This window comes from Crocodylus porosus, unplaced genomic scaffold (genome assembly GCF_001723895.1).
Source record: "Crocodylus porosus isolate Cpor-Errol unplaced genomic scaffold, CroPor_comp1, whole genome shotgun sequence".
NCBI classification, from domain to species: domain Eukaryota; kingdom Metazoa; phylum Chordata; order Crocodylia; family Crocodylidae; genus Crocodylus; species Crocodylus porosus.
In genome coordinates, this window is record NW_017728947.1 from 117,416,281 (window position 1) to 117,432,831 (window position 16,551).

The window sequence follows — 16,551 nt, forward strand, 5'->3', positions numbered from 1 at the left end:
TTGATCTTGGACACTAGTCCTAGCTCTATGTCCACCTTAGCTTTCCTGACAGCCCCCCTCTAGGCCCGAGCAGAGGGGGTATACTCCTCGTTGGAGATAGCACCCCCCTTCCACCGGGTGTACACCGCCTTTTTGGCAATCAAATCTCCTTAAGGAATTACCACGCATCTTGGGCACTGAGCTCCCCTGCTCTCGGGAGCCCAGCACCTCTCCCACTAATCTCCTCAACCCGTTGAAGTTGGCCCCCTTGAAGTGTAGGACTACCGCCTTGCTGCTGGTCCTCGACACCCTGCGCTGGACGGTGAATTCCAGCAAGCGATGATCGCTATCACCCAGGTGGTCAAGGACCTGGATGCCCCTGACCAGGTCGTCACCTGGTGCATTCACTTCATAACAAAAGGCTTCACCTCTAGTATTGACCAATTTTTTTTTTTTTAATAAACTGGTTTTAATTGCTCCCTAATCTGCATGTTTCACAAGCAGAAAAAAAAAAACCCCCAAACTCCTTGATCTTACTCCCTTGACTCTCTCTCCTTCTTTGCTTACTTTTTCAGTTATATAGTATAAATGTCCATAATTGTTTAAATCCCCTGGACTCAATGCAAACTATTTAAAGACTCGCTGTAGCTTGACCAAAAGTTTAGAAAGCTCTTCAAACAGTACATGATCTGCTTTGCAAGTTGTCCGCTGCTCTTCTCCAGACTTCAAAGCTAACACTTCTTGGCTCTGGGGAGCTGATCATTACATCCAAAAAAAGTATACAGTAAACCTTACTGACATCCCAAGTCTTAACCCTTATTACTTTTTTCCCTTTCATTTTCCTATTGCAGTTAATACCCTTGCTTCAGTTCTTTGATGACTAATATGTATATGAACATCCTGATCACAGCTCAAGCATTTTGTGAAGACAGCAGCCACTATGAAGGAAGAGCTTGGTCATTAACAGAAGAAAACAATATGCCAAGAGATCAGACTTAGAGAGATGGGTAGAAGTCTGGAAACAGCAGCATCCTGGTACCAAGTATGGTGTGAAGTGCATGTTTCAAACTGGAAGCCTGCTGTTATACAGGCCATACTCTGTGCTGATTTTAATAGAAATCAGGAGCATAGAAGAGTAAGGGTGGCAGGGACCTCAGGATGTCATTTATTGCATCCCCTATTCATGGCAGGATTTTCAGCGAACACCTTCCACTAAATCTGGTCTAGGCCACATATTTTTATCTTATTGAGGAAGAAATAGCAGTTGAGATGATCTGTGGTGCTGATTTTTATCATAATCAATATTCTTGGTTAGATTTGCATCTATCATAGTCCAGAAAGGCTCAGAATGACTATTTGTATGATAACAAGAGATTTACAATGTATTCAAAACAAAGGAAATTCCAGCAGTATTATAGATGCATTGGATATAACAATTATGTAAGAAAGAACAGAGGTATGCCATATTCGAAACAAAGCAGGTATGCCTAGAACACATGCAGATGATGAAGTACTTCGTGGTCTGTTAGGGGCAAAGGCAGCTATTAAACAACAGCCTCTATTAGGGGTGACTATTGTAAAAATCTTATTTCATTTCTGTATAACTGCCGCGCGGCACTCTCACATTTATGTAACTTTGAAGTCTTGGCTGTTAATCAAAATGAAAGCTTTGTACTTTTCTACACTTGTAAAAGCTGCACATGCGCATTCTGTAAATTGCATTTCTTATCTGTAAGTGTCATTTCTGCAGAAACGAAACTTATGGAGAAAATCTACCTAGCAATCACTGTGTAAAAGAAACTATCCTATCCCTGTATGCTCAGCTTATATCATAGTTAGTGTCACAGAGGCAGTCCAACCAACATCTATAAAAGAGGCAAAGAGGCAGGAAGTAGCAGAGACGACGACTGGACAACCCTGCAGGCCTGATCATCCTGCAGCCAGTTCTCAGCCTCCCCACCTGGGCGTATCCCAGCGAAAACCAAGGCCTCGAAAACCCGACAATCGACAACGACTCACCGTGTTACAGTTTTGTATTCAACATCCTATTTATGAGCTGTTGACCAGTTCTGGGACTACGGAGCCGGCAGCCGCACCTATCATTGGACTAGCTCCAGTGTTGGAACGCAAGGGCTGGCTCCAGAGCCCGTGAACCAACAGACCCCCTTGTATGCGGCATACTGTAACTGAAGAACCATCGGAGACTCCGCTCCTCGACTGCCTCTCATCGTATCTTAGACAGCATACCTACGCTCGCTTTACTTGTATTTACTGCAGCTTCGTTCCAGCCGGCCTCCCCTCTTATTCATAAGAGGGTGAGGCCAGGTGAGTGAATAAAACAAACTTTTACTTCACCTTATATCTACTCCGTAATAACTTCTACTACCAACATCCCATCTCAATGAGCTGTTGACCAGTTCTGGGACTTAAGGAGCCGGCAGCCACACCCAGCATTGGACTGGTTCCAGTGGTGGAAAGCAAGGGCTGGCTCCGGAACCCCGTGAACCAACAGACACCCTACAAACTTATTACAGAAAACTAACAACTTACTCTAAGTCGTCTACTTGCGCCAGCTCGGCGAACCTCAAAGGCGGTTATAAAGCTACCTCCAATCCCACCCCACAAGCCGCGCACTCGCCCGCTCCGCAAAGCCCGCGGCTCCCCAAGGGGTGCCGGAATCGCAAGCCCGGCACTCCGCCACAACTATGTCTAGATCAGCATGACTACATCTCCAGCACCCAAAAGTCCTAAGACCTTGGGAGGCCTTGAAGAGCCTTCACCAGCTGATATCCATTTGCAATATATCTCACAATATTAGGGACATTCAACCACGTTGGAAGAGCTCAATGTTGTTCCAGCTTTCAAAAAGGGCAAAGGGGAAGGCCCAGAGAAGGGCAGCCAGGATGATGAGTGCTATGGAGGAGCACTCATGCAAGGAGAGACTGACAAGGCTAGGCCTGTCTAGGTTAGAAAATAGACACTTGAGGGGGGCCATGAGAAGTGTTTACAAAATACTAAATGGTGAAGAAAAAGTCAAAAGGGATTTATTATTTACTGTTTCATGCAATATAACAACTCAGGGTCATACAAGGAAAGTAATAGGAAGTAAGTTTAAAACTAACAAGAGGTAGTTCTTTTTCACCTGGTGTGTCATTAAAGTGTGAGACTCATTGCATCAGATGTGGTGGAAGCTGAGAGCTTAGCCCATCTGTACAGGTTTTGGGCACGCTTTTGGAGGAAAGGGGCATCAGGAGCTACTCCGCATGGGGGTGAGGGGCAAGGGCTTTGAATCAGAACTTTTTGGATCTTCAGTGCTGGAGGATGCAAGTGAGAGAGGAATGGGAAAAAAATCCTGGCTGTATCCCATGCACTTTCCCCTTCATCACCTGCTCTCTGCTGCTGTGTGACACAGGAGACTGAGCAAGATGGACCTCTGGTTTGACCCAGTTGATGGAAATTTGTATGTCCTTATGTACTCCTGGTCCACTTAAATATCGGAAACTGCAAAGTTATTGGTCTACAAACAAAGACTACAGGCCACGTCTTCAGCCTGGACGGCTGTGTTGTAGAAAATGGTGATTCTGGAGAAGAGGCAGAAGTCAGAGCAGGCAAACAGCCAAGTATATATGAACTTTGAAGTGAGATGCTAGGGAAAAGAGGGGTAATGCAATCCCTGGATATATCAGCAGGGGAACAGGGAGGTGCTTTTCCCTCTGTGCAGGGTGTGCATGAGTCTGACAGTGGAGACCTGAGCAGAGCTCTGTTTTCCATGGTTTAAACAGGAAATTGAAGTGTCAGAGAAATGTAGAAAAGAACCACACAAGTGATCTGAGGGCAAGGGAAATGTCTTGCACTGAAGCTACAAACAGACATCGTTTTTATGGTAGGACGAGCTGCGCTGGGGTGTGCCTGGTACAGCTGGTCCAATAGCTGGGTAGAGACAGAAGTGGTCCAGGGCCACTGTCCTGAAGGACCAGGCCCCTGATGCTCCTGGGGTTTCAGGGGCCCAATCCTGCAGGACAACAGCCCTGAGGGCCTGGCCTTGACCAGGGCCACATGTCTGCAGTCACGGGACTGCAGTCAAGGGAACCCATGGGTTGGGGACAGGTACCCAGGGCCCTCATCCTTTGGGAACAGGCTCCTGACTCTCTGGGCACATGTGCTGGGGGGTGGGGATCATGGCAGCCCTGAACTGTCCAGCCTCTCATGCTATACGTAACCAGATGTCTTCTTCATAAACTATTGCTAGGAATCAACATGCCCACGTTGATGGCATTCGTGGCATGACAAGGGGCAACGATGTCTGTTCCCTCAGGTGTTGTGCCACTGTAAGAGTGGCTGTGGCTACAAAGGCAACTTCCTTTCAACTCCTGAGAGACATAAGAAGTACAGTCTGTTTAATCTATCCAGAAAGAGATGGAGAGGTTGCTTCAGTGCAGTGCATGTGTGCCTTCACAATGATAAAACACCTGGTGGCAAAGGGCTCTTTAACCTAATAGAGAAAGGCAGAAAAAGAGCCAATAGCCAGAACCTGAAGCCAAACAAATTCCAGTGAGAAATCATTCTCTTTTTTTTTTTCTTCTTTCTTTTTTTTAGCAGTAAGGAAGTGCTAAACAGGGGAAGTGGTGGACCCTGAGCCCCCTCATATCTTGAGAACAAGACTGGACACCTTTCAGCCAATGCAGGTTACCACAGGTTAACAGACTGAAATACAGTGATGTGTGATATGTGGGTCATAGCAGATCATTTAGGACGTGGGGCAACAACCTATAGCCCACAGGTCAGATCCAGCCCCTCAAGTTATTTTATGCAGCCTATGGCCACTGGGCTCCGGCAGCAGTTACTTCCCCCATGCTGCCGTGGAAACAGTAAAGGCAGCAGTGGGTGCATCTATGCATGCAATTCAGATGAAGCAATAAACTCTGGAGCACTTTGAGCTGGAATAGATTGCTCCTAGGCACAGTGCCTACACGTGCACCAGGGTTAGCACCACTCCGAGCTAGGGTGGAGCTGGTCCAGCCTGGTAGCAGGCTTGCGGGGTCAGCCCCGGGCTCCGGGTAGTAGCAGAGGGGCTGGCCGGGACCGTGTGGCTAAGCAGTACTATCTTATGCCAGAGTTAATTAATTTATTGTGTCCTAAAAATCACCATATGTGTAGGTAGTGATGCTTTACTGCAGAGCTAATTAGTGTGCATGCCATCTTTCTGTTGCTGACCTGAACTGGGGAACTCTGATCTGCAGCGTAAAAAAGATCCTAAGAGGAACTTCTGCTCTTAACTGAGGTTTTTAAGGCCCAGCTCAACAAAGCCTTGGTGGGGTTAACTAGTTGGAGATAACCCTGTTTGGAACAGGGGGATGGATTAGATGTGACCTCCTGAGCTCTCTTCCAGCCCTCATTTTCTATAATTATGCATCTCTGAATACAAGGGAGTTTGCAATGCAAGCTTGAAGGTGCTAGCCTTGTTTTCTCTCTTACATTGCCCAAAGCGTGGGCCCAAAATATTTTGGTTGCCTCTTTTGGGCCTGGTAGAATACAGCTGAGCTGGTGCATTTTAATGTAGTGGCCTTCTAGGTCTGTACTGGATATGGTTTCATAATTTCATAGTTAGTAGGATTGGAAGGGACCTGAGCAGATCATCGAGTCCGACCCCCTGCCATGGCAGGAAAGAATACTGGGATCATATGACCCCGGCAAAGTGATTGTCCAACCTTGTCTTAAAGCCCCCCAGGGTAGGAGCCAGCACCACTTCTCTTGGAAGCTGGTTCCAGATCCTAGCCGCCCGGACCGTGAAGTCGCCTCCTGATGTCTAGCCTGAATCTCCCCTCTGCCAGCTTGTGACCGCTATTCCTGGTCACTCCTGGCGGTGCTCGGGGGAACAGGGACTCCCCCAATGCCTGCTGGTCCCCCCTGACTAGTTTGTAACAGGCCACTAGATCCCCCCTCGGCCTTCTCGTGTGGAGGCTGAACAGGTTCAGGTCCTGTCGCCTGTCCTCGTAGGGCCTGCCCTGCTGCCCCCTGATCATGCGAGTGGCCTCCTCTGGACCCTCTCCATGCTGTCCACATCCCTCCTGAAGTGCGGCGCCCAGAACTGGACGCAGTCCTCCAGCTGCGGCCTGACCAGTGCCGCACAGAGGGGGAGGGTCACCTCCCTGGACCTGCTCGAGATGCATCTGTGGATGCACGACAAGGTGCGGTTGGCCTTCCTGACCGCGTCCCCACACTGCCGGCCCGTGTTCATCTTGGAGTCAGTGATGACTCCCGGATCCTTTTCTGCCTCTGTGCTGATGAGAAGGGAGTTCCCCAGCCTGTAGGTATGGTGCTGGCTCTTCCTCCCCAGGTGCAGCACCTTGCACTTGTCAGTGCTGAATCCCATCCTGTTCTCATCCGCCCACCCCTGTAACCTGTCTAAGTCCAATTGCAGCCTATTCCTCCCTTCTAGCGTGCCCACATCCCCCCACATCTTAGTGTCATCAGCAAATTTGAACAGGGTGCTTTTTATACCCCCATCTAAGTCACTGATGAAGATGTTGAACAGTGCGGGCCCGAGGACCGAGCCCTGGGGGACCCCACTGCCCACGTCCCTCCAGGCCAAAAATGACCCGTCCATCACCACTCTCTGGGTGCGACCCTCCAGCCAGTTGGTGACCCATTTGACTGTGTGGGTGTCTATGCCACAGCCCCCAGTTCCTTAATGAGAACGGGGTGAAAGACAGTGCCGAAGGCCTCCTGAAAGCCCAGGCAGACGATGTCCACTGCTACCCCTGCGGCTAAGGATTTGGTGACCTGGTCGTAGCAGGCTGCCAGGTTGGTCTGACAGGACCTGCCTCAAATGAACCCGTGTGAGTTGCCCCTAAGCATAATCTCCCCCCTGGCCCCTCGTAGACATGTGCCAGTATAACTCTCTCAAAAAGCTTGCCCAGGATCGAGGTAAGACTAACTGGCCTATAGCTCCCCGGGTCCTCCTTCCTCCTTTTTTTGAAGATGGGAACCACGCTGGCCTCTTGCAGTCTGCCCTCCTGAAGTCCGGGGCTGCTGCCTTGCTGCATGCCTTTGCCACCATGCACTGGATGGTGACTCCCAGCAGGCGATGATCGCTGTTGCCCAGGTGGTCGAGCGCCCGCAGTCCCCGCACCAGGTCATTGCCCGTGGCCAGCACCAGGTCCAACAAGGCGCCCCCCCCGGGGGGGCTGTGCACCTCCTGGGTTAGATGGAGGTCCTGCGCTCTGGCCAAGACCCTGCGTGAGCGGTCAGACCTGGCTGACTGCTCTTCCCAGCAGATGTCTGGGAAGTTCAGGTCCCCCATGACAACCACGTCCTTTGACCTAACGACCTCCATGAGCTGACCTAAGAATTCCTGGTCGAGCTCTTCCCCTTGGCTGGGGGGTCTGTAGTAGACCCCCAACATTAAGTCTCTTTCTCCTTGACTGCCCTGTGTCCTAACCCACAGCACTTCCGTGTGCCCCTCCTCTGACCCTGTGCTACCTGGTGAGGATGTGTATTCCTCCTTAATGTAGAGCACCACACCCCTGCCTTTCCCAAGCCATAAGACAATAAAACTTAAATATGTTACTCAATCTACATATTAGCGTGCTTACATTTTTCCCTGTGTAAAACCACACTTAAATTATTATGTATATCCATACACACCCATTAGTTTATACAAATGTATGCACATTATGTATATGTTTCACAAGAAATCGTTTTGCTGACTCCTGGGAGATGGTTACAAGCAAACTTGCTGCACACAAGAAAACCTCCCATGATGTTTGCTGAAAAAATGACTTCTTAATTACATCCCACATTTGACTAAACAAACCACAGCTTCTGCTCCAGGCAGGATCTGGCTGAGTTCAACCATTGGCACAATGTTAAATGAGAGGCTATCCTTCATGTAGGAAGGGGTAGGAAACCATCTCAGCCTAACGCCTTTCCAGAGGTCAGGTAATCCTGTCCGTGATTAGAGGCACCATCAGACAACTGTGGCTCAGGGACATTTAACATGACTCTTATTTCCCTTGACACTAACATTTTGTGGTTTTCTCTTATTCTTCCCCAGGATTTCTGCAACAATCAAGACAAATAACCTGCTGCCCTTTAGCTTTTAGGGGCATTGTAGAATTTTTAATTCGAGCAATTAGATCTTTGATCGATACAGACAGGATGCAAGCTCCGTTAGTTATCTGGAAACTCTGATCCTTTACTGAGAGGTAATTGGTAGGAGGGTTTATCTGATAGGAAAGACTTTGGAAACTTTGTTATGGGTATCCCTCAATCTGCAGGATGACAGAGTAATGGTGTAAGAGATATAAAAGGACGAGGAGATGTCTGACCTCAAAACATCATGCAAAAAATATACACAGCAATAATTAGTTCCTCCACATTATAACCAAACACAGTGGAAGTGGAGAGCACAGGAGCAAGGCACTGTTGTTACTGTTATAGGGTCAAGCTCTGCACTTGCTGGAGCATGAAATATGGCTTTATTCACTTCTCACCTGTATTGGCAAGAATCAGAAACAATTCCACAAAGTCAGAGTCATACTTTTGCGAACTGAGGAAAGTCAATGACGAATCAATCTATGTCCGAGACCCTAGACCTCCACTGGAAGTTTGCATAACTAAATGGAAACCTGCACAAAACAATCCCCCACCTCCCTAAAACTCACATTCTAAAATAAGGATTCATCATATGTTAATAATATGTCAGAGAAAGACTTGTCTGACAACATTTTAAGCCCAGATCACCATGTGGATAACCATGCTCCTTTAACTGTATATTCTGCGCCCACTTTCTGTATGCATAGCATGCAGATCAGCTCATGCAGGACACACGGCCCAATTTTGAGATGTGGGCCTGTTGTGTAACTGCGGTGAGCATCCCCTCCTCCTGGACTCTCTCCAATGTGTCCACATCCCTTCTGTAGTGGGGGGCCCACAACTGGACACTGGACTTCAGATCTGTTGGCATGAGTCTGCTCTCACCCCAGCATTTGTATGGAGGCTTGTGTGGAGGGCAATAGTGATAATTCATGCATGAGAAGCTATGATTTCAGATCTGGTTGCCATCAAGGCAACATGTCCATTTTCAAACTATAATTAAACACATGGGTAGTCACTGTGGCTTTTCTCTGGCCCTCTCCCTGGGTCTAGCGTGCTCTCTTGTTCAGTATGTCAAAAACTCCCTTGGTCCCATCTTTAGATTTGTCCCTTTTTTCCAAGAGAATGGAACTGAACATAATATAAACTTGAATGTGAATTGAAACTAAAAGTATTTCAAATTCAAGTTTGGATGCTAATGGCTAAGTAATGTCTACTGGGTTTGTAGTCTGGATCTGATCATACAGACTACTAGTTCTTTGCTTCAGCTGTCTGCTGTTGCTCAATGTGTATTGTGGGCAACTCCAGGAGTCTTCCTCAGTCTTTGCTTTCCATCAAGCCAGTAGAGAAGGGCCTGCTGGGCTGGAAAGCATCTCCTCTTGGGCTAAGCATTCATAGTGAAATTAAACCTACGTGAGAAAGTCAGCAGACAGTCCTTGCGATATTTCAGTTGCTGCTGAATTTCAGACCACACAGATACATCTAAGAAAAAAAGGAAAATAAAAACAGGTTCTTCCTGACACACTGGAAAACTCAGTGCAAATGGGTTCAAACTTTGGATGGAGGTTGAAACAGATGACTAGGTATGATTCAAAGGGGGACAGGGAACCAAACTAAACTATTTGTATTCAGAAGAACCTGTGTATAAAGGCTTCAAATGAGAGACTTAGGGCCCCGCAAGCCAGATTCACTTCTTTAAAGGGCTCTTGAGCTCCTTAACTATATTGATTCTTTTAAAAATGTGATCCTGAGCCTGAGGAAAAGCCTCATGCACCACCTCATGAATTCACAATTTCTTTGGAAACAATACAGGTTAAGTATGAATGCATGCCAACTAGTTCTTGTTGCACAACAAAAACTGATCTCTTCCTTGAGATTGTAGGGACACACTTGCAGATTGTGTGCAAGGCAAGATGTTCACTCTTTGTCCTTGGGAAGATCGGAGCAGGGAGCTGCCAACACAGGCGAGAGCAGCAGGATTACCCAGACCGGACTCCATTATTTTAGGCATGACCCCACCTAGTGTAGCCTATGTGCTCAATGCATTTTCTTTTGCAGAGAACAGTTCCTCATACCACGCTGGTCTGCGCCTGGGAAATTCTTCCAGCCTCTAAAGCTCATCCATGGTTGTTTTGATACTTGGCAGGAAACAAGTGTCATTAGGCATTGATTTAATTGAGGTCTATGGGACAAGTTCTCTCCCATTCTTCATAGCTGCATTTCATGGGTCACACTGAGCCCTCTGCAATGTTTCGGCTGCATGCAGTAGCTGCAAGGAGCTACCAGGAGGGTGACCCTGCAGACATCCCCATGAGCGAAGGCTCTCCTAGGTCAGATGTAGGGCAGTGGCCATGGTGTAGGGCAATGCTGCTGTTAACTGGAGGGGGTGTAAGGAGATGGGGGAGTTCACTCTATTATACTTGCTTATGTTCTTGTTGCATTTGGTTTTGTCTGTTTCTGTGAACTGCCACGAGCTGTCTTTTGGAAAGAGCCACGTGCAACTCTAAATAGGTAAATTCATAAATTGTAAGGCTGGAAGGGACCTCGGAAGATCAAAATCAAGTCCAATCCCCTGCACCAGACAGGAAAGACAACTGGGGTCAAGTGACCCCAGCAAGGTGCAGGCTCCTGTTGAAGATTTCCAGGGTAGGCGATTGCACCTCTGGAGAGAGCTTATTCCAGAGCCTGGACACCCGGACTGTGGAGACGATTTTCCTAATATTGAACCTGAAACGGTCTTCCAGGAATTTGTGGTCATTGCTCCTGGTTTTCCCCAAGGGTGCCCTGGTGAACAGTTGCTCACTGAGCCCTTGACAGTTGGGGCCACGCCGGGAGCAGGGCCATGGTGGAGGAGGGCACCGTGACAGTCTGCGTGCACGTGCGTGTGGTGATCACCCGTGAAAACGGTGCACTTCAAATGAAGCTCAGCTTCACTGGGAAAAAGTGAGAATTGTGCGGTTTTGCAAGTGGATGGTATGAAGAGCTTCATCTATGATCATGTATTTCATTCATGTGACAGCACTGAAAAAGTATATGAAGGTGTAGCTGCTCCAATTATTAAGTCTGCTGTTCAAGGATACAACGGCACTATTTCTGCATATGAGCAGACTGCCCCTGGAAAAATGTATACAGTGATGGGAAACAACAATTCAAATGGCCTTATTTCAAAGCCAGTTCATGATATTTTCAAACTTACTTGTGCAATTCCAGATAGAGAGTTTCTGTTGTGAGTTGTCTACATGGAAATATACAACGAAACTGTAACAGACTTGCTCTGTGACAACGAGAAGAACAAACCTCTAGGAATTAGAGAGGATGGTAATAGAAATACTTATGTAAAAGGTAAATAGACTTCTCTTTTATCTGAGCCTAATTTGCAAAAAAATGATTTTTGTTCCAGCCAGGGTATCTTACAACACCTTCAGCTCTCCCGTGAAATATGAATTGTCATTTCCACCTAAGGGTGAATGTGCCCGAAAGCTTGCACACGAAGAAATGTGTTTGCAAATATCGAGTTGGCCTAAGAAAGGATAACACCTCTACCCCAATTTCTGACTCCTTCTGGCTGTAGACCAATGTGGCTACAACCTGTATCCATGCAAATCTAGTGCATCAATAAACAGGCCTAAAGTGGCCTGGTCCCACAGAACCATAGTACCCCTCCGGCTATACCTGCTCCCTTTCAGCCAGTCAGGGCAATATCTGGGCCCATCTGCAACTTAGCCCCAATATCTGCTCTCCTACAGGCATAGTGTGGCAGGTTTGATCCAGGAAAAAAATGTATTCTGGAGGTGAACACACAAACACAATATTTAAGTACTGATCTGTGTGTGAAAGTACAGGGTCATTCTTTCTCTCTCTTGCTATTCTTTCCTCCAGTAGCTTAGATATGAGAAGAGGTGAAAACTGCAAGCTAGCAATAACCCACTTGTCTGGGGTTTGCAGCAAAGAGCTATGAACATCATCCCAAGGCAGTACTGCAATGTATATTGTTTTGTGTCAAACAGAAGTATCGCACAGTAGCTTCAAATGATGATATATTGGCTCATAGCATCAGGGTTGATTCTTCCTAGTCTGAAGCATCCCTTAGATCCTCCATCCAGCCCACCGCTCTGAATTTGACATATTCCTCAGTCCTGGCATCTTGCTTATTTCTATGGCCTGCACGTTGGTTTGCTATTTCATAGCACTGATGTGGTACAGACTCTAAGAGCTTTTACAATAAAACGAGCAAAACACAGATCATGGTAAAGTATAAATATGAATGGAAGAAACCTTCTGAGATGGAAAAGTCCTTTATGAAACAATTTAATAGTTAGAGCCATCCATTACACCCTCGCTTGTCTACATGCCTTTAACTTCCAGAAAAGCTACCATACCAAATCCTTCAAAAATAACCCCATTTGAAGACTAGTGATGGGACTATATTTTACACATTCATCGCTTAGTCAGAGAAATTCACAGTCTATCCTTATATTGGGTCACAGTGGCCATGGACAGGCCGTGTTTAAAGCAATCATTTCTGAAGGCTGTAAAAGGAGATGATGATCAAACGCAGAAGCCTATAATTGAGCAATAACCACCCCTCTGCTCCAGGGAGACAGGCGAGGGAAAAAAAGAAAAAAGAAAGAGTATGGGGCTCCAAGTGCGTTTAAACCAAGATAGTTGTGTTGTGTCCCATCCCCCCAAGGCTGTACCAGGAAAAATCAAAACTTTTCAGTTATGAAAACAAAATGTATCACTGGCCTGGAGCATTTTTTTTTTACTCCATATTTTAGGTTCTCAAATGCTTTTATTATTTCAATTTTTTTAAACAAAAGTTGGAATGGGGAGAAAGAGCTGAAATCTCAAAAATTTGAGGGGAGCTGGGGGTAAAAAAGTTCTTCAGGACTTCTTGAGTGCTGTTGGGCCAAACAAATGCCCATTATTTTTCATTGTTATTATTTATCCCTTTATTAACACCAGCCATTGCCACAACACTACTGTAATGAGCTCTTTTCTCAAGCAGCCTATTGTCCTGTGGGAATAGGCAAGTTTTTTAACCGAAGAACAAATGCCCTCTCTAACAATAGGTTTTATTCTCAAGAGTTCATTAGAGAAGTATGAAAAACAGCAAAACTCCTGGCAACAGAGATGTGGGGGGAAGGGGGAGAGAGAGACAGAGATTTCTTGGTGCATCTGCTTCTGCTACCCAGTGCAGGATGGGGTGTTTGCAAGCAGAGCAGAGGATTTATACTGGCAGGGCCAGCAGCTGCATTGCCTGCATGGCTTTGAAGGTCACATCTCACATGATTTGAACTACTTTCTTTTCTTTTCTCTCAGGAATAATTCATTTTTAAAAGTGTTTTTGTTGAAATTTGTTTTGTTTTGCTTCGCTTTTTTTAAAGGAAAAATGTCATTTTTCCAATTAAAGAAATTCACTTTGCAGCAATATCCTGAATAGATTGAAGAAAAAGTCAGTTCTACCACTTCTCTGCCCATCTCAGAGCAGAGTCATGCTCCAAATGCAGAAGCTCATTTTCTAGGCACAGGACCCTACACGCTCTCTCAGCACCAGCATGGAGGCAGGGCACAATTTAACCTAGCCACCTGGGACAGGTTTTCTCTGTGCCCTGATCATTGAAAGGGAAACACATTTGAGGGGATCCCTGTGCAAATTGGGGCAAGGCCATCCTTCCTGTTATTCTTTTCAGTGTGCCTGGAAGTACGCAAAGTCTGAGAGTTGTGCATTGGTTATGTTTGTCCTAGAGCAGGCATTCAAGACTTTCTCTAAGCACAGCCAGTGTGGGAGCTGGGAACAGCTCTCTGCCTCCATCAGGGATGGGATTTCCTCCCAAATATGCAGCAAGGGCCACATCCTCCTCCCCCACACTCATCCTTGCCCAGAGACTTCAGCAGGTGTGAAGCTTTACTACACAGCCTCCAGCAATACCTCCTGCCCATGCACGGACCGCTACAGTGCACAGAGGTCTAGTAACTTGCCTCATGCCCTTCTGCTACACTGCCTATTTCCCCTTCGCCCTCCAGGCTTGGAGCAGCTTTCCCAGCTGACATTATGACCTTCGAGAGCCAACACTTAAGTTTCTGGGGTTTTACATCAGTCCAAGCAAGGGATACCACCAGCTTCCCAGCTCCCATGGCTCAGTGAGTGAGACAGCTGTCCTCCGAGCCAAGATCAGCCTCATGGAAGTCCCAGGTCAGGACTTGCACTTAAAAGCAAAGGTGTTTCCCACCAGAAAGCCCCAGGAGAAGGGCTTGCCTTGGTGCAGCTAGGATGGAGGTCTCACCAGAACAAACCAGCCCCCTTCCCCAACTCATATCTGCCTTCCTCCTAGAGCCAAACCTCCCTGCTCAGCCCTTTTATTGTGAGCTAAACCCTCCCAGCTGTGCCCTTAGAGCAATCCCTGCCACAGGGCCTGCAGCTGTGGTCTTCCCCCAGCTCTGGGAGCCAGGGATTGAACTCTCTCCTGGATATAGCTTACCCACACTGGGACTCGAGTCTGGTCCCATTGTAATCAGGGAGACTGGGAGCATCAGCTGCAGCGGGGGTGATGCCTGGGGGCAGCAGTGCAGGTCTCCAGCAGCCCCTTCTAGTCAAAGCAGGGCCTGAGGGGGGGATCCAGAGCCCAGCAGTCGGCTTGAACTGCTGTTCCAGTGGTGGGGTCTGTGGGGAGGGGGGATTGGGGGGAAGGCCACGGAGCAGCAGCAGATTCCCTCCGAAGCTAATGGACCTCGTGGGTGACATACGGCCCCTCACTGTGAGCCCAAGCATGCCCTGCCCAAACCCATCCTGGGCTCCTTGGCATGGGGACCCCTCCCTGGGGGTTCAGCCCCAGCCCCATGCTGAACCCCACCTGAGCTGGACCCACTCCTTATCTGCAGCACTGGGGCAGGAGCCTGGGTTTGTTGGCAGAGACCTACCGACTGGCCCCTAATGCTGCCTTATGCCCTTGCTCGGCTGCGACAGAGCAGAGCACCCCGAGCTCTCCTCTGCCTGGCCCAGCACCCCGCAATCCCCAGATGAGGGTGAACTCCACCTTCTCCACATGCTCTGCTCCTCCTGATGTACCCGGGGTGGCGGCCTCCTCCGGTGATGTCCTGCTTCCCCCGACCCCAGAAGGAGCTCCTTTCCTGTGCTGTGCCCGCTCCCTGATGCACGCATTAATAGAGTCCATGCTCTCTGTTTTTAATTTATTTATAAGGTTATTTTCTATCTGGGGTTGCAGCAATTATTTCATAAACTACACTCAGCAGAACGACCTCATCATTATACGCAGGGTTATTTTAGGAGACACAGGGATATGATTATTCAGCCACAAAGCCAGAGACGTGTCGCGGGGAAAACAAACAAACAGGAACACAACACGCCGCCGTAGGAGAAGAGCCCACAGGGCAGAGCGGAAGACAAAGCAAACGGGAGATGTTGTGCGCCGGCGATACAGCTTTCTGATGTGGATTCTCAGCTGTGCGGATGAGGTTAGCGATAGACCCCGTCTTAAGGGGATAGCCTGGGATTATATAACTTCATTAATAAAAGACTATAGATAGACTTTGCATACCAGAGGAAAGAAATGCCCTATATGCTTTGTAAGGTTGCTTTGCTTGAAGGCTATCCATAATGAGTTACGGGGGAGCCTCCAGAGAGACCTTGGAGAAGTTTCTTAAACTCCCAGTGCTTGTTTGAAACTGAACTGAGTCTCCTTCAGCAAGAAACGGGGCTGTTACAGGTTCTTGTGAAGTCGTGGGGACACATTGCTCTGTTTTCCCTGTTTTTGGTTGAGCGGGAGAAGCTAAGAGCCATTTTCCCCTTGTCTACGCATGTGCTGGGGCCTGACTCTGGAGTGCTTGCATGGATATATGTGCAAGGGTGGTTTTATCACAGCTTCTATTGTAGTAAGCTAAAGCTTTGTTTCATTATTCAAAGCCTTTGAATCCCATTCAGCCTCACAGTGATTCTTTAATGCTTCAGTCACAAAGCCAAACAAGCCATTGCCTGGCTTCGGGGCAAAGATAAGTTTGGATCGTACTCCAAGCATAATGTATTGAAGAAGTAAATGCTTTGTAGCTGGACTTTGTAGCCCGCTCCCTTCTTTCAAGTTTCTCTTTCCAAAAGACAAAGGAGGAAATAAGAATATGAAGCTACAGATCTGCATGGTTTTAAGGTTATGTGTGAACATGGCTTGGTATGTTTTAGTGGACACTGGGCAAGTCTACATGTGCATTTATGCCAGCTTAAATTTATATGCATTTATGCCGGCTTAAACCCAAAGAGGGAATAAGCTGGCATCTACACATGTCGGCATTAAAGTACATTCACGCTGTGTATGGACTGACTGAGGACTAAAGTTAGCCCCGAGTCAGTCCAAACACATAGTGCTTACTGTGCAGTATGTGTGCTTACAATACAGGTATGCATGTGTAGACATGTACTTGTACTACACAGTAATTTCAGTTACTGCGTCGTAAATGCACATG